Genomic DNA, 7380 nt, shown 5'->3' with positions numbered 1-7380 from the left:
TTTTTTGTATGATCACCAGAATGGGAATAGAAAGGCTGTTTTTCAGCTCATTAATATATACCTGAGAAGCAGTACCAACCTCCTATGATGTTTCTTCTCTTCTTATTTTCGCTTTGCATCTTAATGACATAGATAAATGGATATCTTTGAGGAAAAACTACCTCCAATTTTTTTTTTCTTCTTTCCCTTCTCTTTCTTCTCCTCTTAAATTTATTTTTTAATTTCAAGGTGCACACTGAAGCATGACGGCACAGTGTATCAAATTGCAAATGTGTCCTGAGAACCAAGTGCAAAACTCAATGCTTACCACTGTGAAAGAAGATAGATGAGCACATGAGGATTTATCAACACACACAAATTGGCATCACATTTCCATCCAGAAAGAGACCAAGTTCCCAATTCTTTCTGCTCCACCTTTTCCTAGAACTAATCTCAGAATTTTTTCAATAAACAGTGAGGAAACTTCAATAGAATAAATCATTTGAATCATAAACTTCCAATGTGAATCTTATCTGAGTTTTGGCAACTGATTTTTTGGCAGATTTTACAAATTAAGTTCACAGCCAAGGACAGATGTCCTTGGGACTAACTCTAGGCACCAGGTTAGCACTGCCTTTTTGCTGTCCTTTGTTGTTCAAGCTATCTCCTATTTTACACTTTTCTTTTAACCTTTTTCTTTTCCCATCTGTCTTTGGAAGGAAATGAACATGATGTAAATCCTCTCCTGTAAACACAACACAGTATCCAAACAGAAGCATCCAGAGACGATATGGCAATTGTGAAATTCATCATTTCCTCTGCATTGCTCTTTTCAAATCAGCATTTGCCAAACACTGCCATGTCTTTTTATAACACATTTACATATCAGCCCATCTAAAATGATCAGAATATTTCTACAGGTGTGCAAGATGAGGAAGGCAGCCTAAAAGTCCTAAAGGACACACTATCCTCAGCTCAGACTATTCTTAGCACAGCCAACAGTAACCTTTTTGAGACTAAAGTGCTCCCAGCCATCTCGCTCTCTGCTTTTAGAGCTGTCAGTAGTTCTGTCTGTGCTTTTCAAAAGGACAGCCAGCAGATCCAATGTATGGGCCACCTGTACATTATCATTGAAAAAAATGATGGGTGCAGAGAAGGCCAGCTTGATTTTCTAGCTCTGGAAAGAGGTAATTGACCTGCAATTCCATATGAAGGCAATTCACAATAGCTAAAGGCTATGTAATAAAGTAATAATATATGAGGAAGTCTAACAAAAAATTACTTTTATTGATACCTTGGTATGCCCTCTAATTCCAGCTTTTTCTCTAGCATCTCCCATGGTATATGACCATGACTGTTCAGAAGAAATGTCCATCTAGCTCAGTAACCTGCCTCAAACAGGCTCTTACTATTGGTCACTAGCAAAAAATATATAATCATGGCACATATGATATCCTCCCATCACTCCTACTCTCAGTCTGCAGTTCATAGCTTGGAGCCAATATTTATTTTATGTAAATAATCATTCTCAGTGGGTTTCCTTTTAAATAACAAAGTCTCCCCTTTGTCAGTTTGAGTCTCCACATTTTCTAGTGCGGAGTTCTACAACTTACTTTCACAATATAATTTATTAATTTCCTCTTACTCCCTTAGAATATCTTAATGCTATATAGTTTTCCATCAGCATATAACACATCTCAAATAAACTCAGAATTAGGTGCTATATTCTCCAGCTGAATATACAGGGTCAATAAAGTCCCTAGTTTCTGCGCATGAAGGCAACAACAGAAGTTGAGCTCACATGCATTAGCTTGATGCAGCAGCAAATTTTTACTATATCCATCATCTAGACAAGATGACCACCTTTTTTAAAGAGTACTTGTAAGCTCATGTGCCAACTGTATTTCCTACTGCTGGTCACAGCAGATGAACTGGGTGAATCTGAGGGCACAGGCAGGTATAAGAGCAACTACATGAGGAATTCCAGTGAATAGTTTTACCTTCAATCCAATGAAATCTGCCTGCTTCAGAAGGGAACAAGAGGCAAACAGGCTCCTAGAGGAATCATGCCAATGTTATCAGACTGAAGGAGCAAGCCTGAAGGGCCAACAGAAAGAAAACAACCACAGTGTGTGTTCTCCAAAGTGGAAAATGGCTGCATTTTCTTGTACCTCTAAAAAATCCTTCTGGAAACATGTATGTAGGTAATTGTAGCTGAATTAACCATCAGCCATATGAACAGCTGGGTTTTGTTTTTTTTTTTATCTTGAGAAGGATCATATGATTTTGGAATTGAGCAGACATCCACTAGAGTAAAGAGAGATGCTACAAAAGTGACAAATCACCACAATCAAAGGAACCAAAGTGTTGGCATTTAAAGAGCTCTGCATGACCTGTTAGAGTGCATGGGGGACACAAAAAGGTGCCAGAGTGTGCACATTCGTAATGACAGCACCACAGTGGATGAAAATTTGGAAATTCTGTATTTCCAAATAAATGGTAGATCACAGACTGGAAATAGTTGCATAAATGTCTTTCTCTATTTTCCTTTTCCTAACTAGGATGAGGAGAAGGTGACCAGACCCATAGGTCACAGTCTTTTAGTATTTATGTAGGATCACAAGAGAAAAAAAAGGAAGAATGAGTTGCTGGAGAGCCTCTTTTTTTTCATTTAAATTTTTTGCAACAATTTCTTTTTACATTACAACAAATCCACAAGAGTTACACTTGGCTTCAAAAACTGGAGCTACAGAAATGAAGAAGCCCTTAAAAAGCAGTTCAAGCTGTATAAGAGAATAACCTTACAGTTGACAATAGGCAGGGTGAATAAGGGACAACAGAAAACTAACCTGGCAACTTAAACAGGATATGAAGTGTGATCACAGGTTTGAAGTAGTTTCTATATCAAGGAATTAAGATTCATAAAGAATAAACTAGGATTCTTCAATGACATAAAACTGAAGTGAAAAACAAAAACATTCAAGTTTAAAGGAATTTCAGGCCTTTAATAATCTATTCTTGTCATCCCAAAGGTAGACATCAAGCTGAACATGACACAGCAGCGTATCCTTACTCACAACAAGGGTAACATCCTTCTTGTCTGCACTAGGCAAAATACCACCAGCAAGTTGAGGGAGGTGACCTTTCCTCTCTAATAAGCATTGGTGAGGCCATGCGTGGAGTTCTGGGTCCAGTACTGGGCTCCCAGTAGAAGAGACCCCAGATACACTGGAAAGAGCCCAAAGGAGGCCACCGAGGTGCTGTGGGGCCTGGGGCAGATAACCTTAGTGGTCTTTTCCAACCTTAATGATTCTATGATTAGCAAATTACCAGTATCTTTCTAATTAATATTTATTACTAAAACTAGAGAAGTAGACTGAGACAGAACTTTTGACAAGGATATTGCAGCTTAAGAGTAAACAGCAAGCATGTGGCTGAACTCTATTAGCAATGAGTTCCAGACAACAGGTGCTGCTGTTTAGAACACAAAAATTAACAGGCAGCAGCATTAGTAGGTGTAATTGCAAGCACACCATGGTCAGAACAGTGCTGCTTGGTACAATATCAAGTTTTGTGTTTTCTATCCCTCTGCCAGCCTATGCAACTGTCTTCCACAAAACATAAAGCGCTGGAATTTACAGAGTGTGCCAAACAGGGGAAAAACAGTTTTTGCATAACAACAGCAGCTTGTAGCAAGGACTCTGGGGTCTAAATTATACTCAGAATTCTATTAAAACTCACCTTATTAATTCTAGACTGATGGCATGGCACTTTCTTTTAGGCAGTAATAATGGTTTTACTTGTCATTAACACAAACATACAAACCAGCCTCTGCACATTCGCAGGGGACTTCTCATTATTTAATGGAAATTGAGAGAAGTAGAATTATGTAGTGTTTCCATTTTGGCCTCTAAAAAAGCCAGGCTGGGTGTTGAGTTTTCAGAACCATAACACACTTGACCTTGAAGAGCATGCAGATTCGTTTCAAGGCACTGAACTTTCTTCCTTCTCCTGCTCTTTGACCAGCTAATGTCTGTCAGGAGAAGGAATGTTGGTACTTAGCACCCAAACATCCAAGGCAATTAGCAGGGAATGAAAAAAAGTTGTCTTGCATGAAGTTCAGTGAAAAAACTGGCTCTCTGTTAAGGATGAGATTAGCTCACGTTACATCATGGAAGGAGTATGTGTCAGAAACACAGGGTCCATATCTACTTGCACCTTCCTCTCTGCTACCTGTCTCACCTCTCCAATAGTTTAATGTAGTTTAATGTAGTTAACACGTTTGCTACACGTTTTGCAGGTTTCACACATCTTGCAAATACTTCAGCTTCTCATCCAAGATATTGCTGTTGTTCCGCTGTGTTGGTACTCTGTGTGAACAGTAAAAATTATTCCCACTTCTGATGTGCTATAAAACTTCTCCTTCCCTTTAAAATACTTGCATTTCTATTCCCATTTCTCTTACAGCACTTTAATGTACTTGTCAAAGTAGACCGATATCAGGCCGCATTTGAACAAGTTACAAGATCCAATTACCTTTAAAACATAATTTCCTGATGACATCAGAGTGGTGGCTGTACTGATGTTACATTATCTGGTAGTCATAAAAAAGTGTTGTCCTGTAGATGGAAAGAACAAACCTACAGGAAGATGCAGCCAAAACAATAGATAAAGTCAGATCGATTTATTACAAAAGCAAGATTGTTGAACAGCATAAGGCAAGTCTAACAAATTCCTCTTAAAGATCAAAGTCTCATACCTGAACAGTAGCAAACACAGGTCATCCAGTTAAAAAATATAAAAATGAAATCTTCAAAATGCTTTCAGTACCTAAGAATGCACCAACTATGCCAAACAACTAAGCTGTCACCGAAGTGAACTGTATGTGTGAGCAAAGGAACGAAGAACTAGGGCTCCCCACCTCAAACAGGGATGCATCTGTAAGAACAAGGAGGATCTGGCAGTTAATGGCCCAGGAGCTATCCTGGGAGGGAGAAATCACAGCTAGTCCACATCATTAATAACCATTCCCTGGCAGCAGATAAGAAACAAGGAATTAACTGTGATTCTACTCCTTGTCTGGCTACTTGCAAATAGTCCAGCTCACACACCCCTTGAGCAGCCTCTATTTAGCACTGCCTTAAATAAGAGAGCCTGCCTATCTCCACCTTTAGTCAAGCTGAGTGGAATCCAACTCTGTAAATCATCTTGGGAACGACTGCTGGAAGAAAGGGGCTGCAAATCATTCTGCTTGTAGTTCTGTAGGGAGCATCTTCTTGTCTTTATGAATGATGAGCAACAGCAGAGCCACAGCCAGGCTCAGAGGAGAGAGAACTGCTTGAAATGAGCAGAGGGGACCACATCTAAATTCTTTATGTGCCACTGCTTAGACGCTGGCTGGAGCAGGCAATAAGAGAAGCTTTAATAAGAGTGAAGGGACAGAGAGAAGTGGTGGTAACAGCTTCATTACCACTTCAGATTAAAAAAAACAACAGGATGATATAGAAGTCGTGGAGTACAAGGCTACCCAGGACGTGAGACTAGTAAACCAGCACACAGCAGCTTGTTGCAGCACTTTTGATATGGAAGGACAGAACAAACGGAACTGTCTTACAACTTTCAGGTATTAGCTAACAACATTTATTTTTGTATTTGCATAAAGAAACAGCTTTCATATCAAAAGAAGGAAATACAAAAAATATCCTGTTAAAATCCAACCTATTTGGCCTAGGAAGAAAACTGTACCCCAAGAACCACAGAATTAAGGAGTTGCTTTAGTGTGTGTGAATGAGTAACGAATGTATTCTGAGAGCACAGATCCTTGTTGGGCACACATTAATTTTCCAAGTATGGACTATAGTATAAGTGAGAAGACATTCAAACAGGGAAAATGGGCAAAGAAGGGAGCTAAGCCGGGAGTTCTAAATTGTCCCAACACATTTTTTCAGCTACAGCAGTAAATAACATATACCTAGAGCAGATAATCTAAGAACTCTTACAAGAAACGTAACACTTCTGTCACTGAAATCAGCAGGGAAAATTCAAGTGTAGATGAAACTCTATTCTAAATTCTGCTCAAATAAATGATTTATCTTTCAGCTTCTCCTTGTCAAAACTATTAGCACTTTGGCTAATGCCTTGCTCTTGTAATATCAGGTCTCAGTTAGAGGACTAGGAGTAGAAAAACTCTAGAAATAGCACTTGAAATTCAGTCAATGTTTATTATATTCGTAGTATCAGAGAATCATAGAATGGCCTGGGTTGAAAAGGACCACAATGATCACCCAGTTTCAACCCCCTGCTATGTGCAGGGTTACCAACCAGCAGACCAGGCTGCCCAGAGCCACATCCAGCCTGGCCTTGAATGCCTCCAGGGATGGGGCATCCACAGCCTCCTTGGGCAACCTCTTCCAGTGTGTCACCACCCTCTGGGTGGAAAAACACACTGAGAAAGTTAGAGATCAGCCAGAAGGCTCTTATTGAAACCACCCCAAGGATTTCCTTCTGTAATAAGAACTAAACTGGGGAAGTTTGGCTTCAGTGAGTAACTGAATACTCTGAGAGCTATGAAACCTATTTGACATTTATTATAAAAATCCTAGTGTCAGTAGGGAGCACATCACGATCATAAAAAAAGAGAATGAACGAAGTCAAAGTCATCAGCCTCAGGACAACAAAATCTCTCCCAAATTAAACATTTTCTTTGCAACTTCCACACACCAATCCAAAGAACCAACAAACTGCAAGGCAGAGAGCTGCTATGGGTGTTATATGTGAATAGCACCAATGTACATTAACAGATGCATACAGTCTTCCAATCTAATCAGGATTGAAAGCAAAGCTTTACCTGATGAAAACCAATTGTGTGCTTCTTACATTTCAAAACATACAAAACCAGAATTCTGTAGCCCTCAAACATCACTGACTTCTAGAATAACTGTCCCACAATAAACAGTAATTTTATTTAATCCATAGCACAGACAGACAACAGCCTATTTATTGCCTTCGAGAGTTTTGAAAGATTCGTTACAAAATCCCATCAGCATTAAAAAAATTAACCAAGTCAAAATGTCAAATAACAGCAAGAGAGATCTCTTCACTGTCTGATCTTTAGCAAGTCACAACCTTATCCATTATTGCAGGAGAATTTTGCTCAGAAGGAGGTCACCTGCACAGCAGACGACATAGAGGAAACCTGAGCAAAGCAAGGGGATGCCTTTTAATCTCTTTTTCTATTACAAGGATGTATATTAACATAACTGCTTTAATTGTGCAGCCTTTACACTGACAAAGTCGCAGACTTTTTCCTGATTTCACCTACACAGTACACTGACAGTTGTTAATGATGATTTAAAGACAAATCTGTAAGTGGTCACAGTGCGACACACCACTGAAAGAAAA

The sequence above is a fragment of the Meleagris gallopavo genome, chromosome 4 (genome assembly GCF_000146605.3).
Source record: "Meleagris gallopavo isolate NT-WF06-2002-E0010 breed Aviagen turkey brand Nicholas breeding stock chromosome 4, Turkey_5.1, whole genome shotgun sequence".
NCBI classification, from domain to species: Eukaryota; Metazoa; Chordata; class Aves; order Galliformes; family Phasianidae; genus Meleagris; species Meleagris gallopavo.
Note: the sequence above shows the minus strand (reverse complement) of the source record.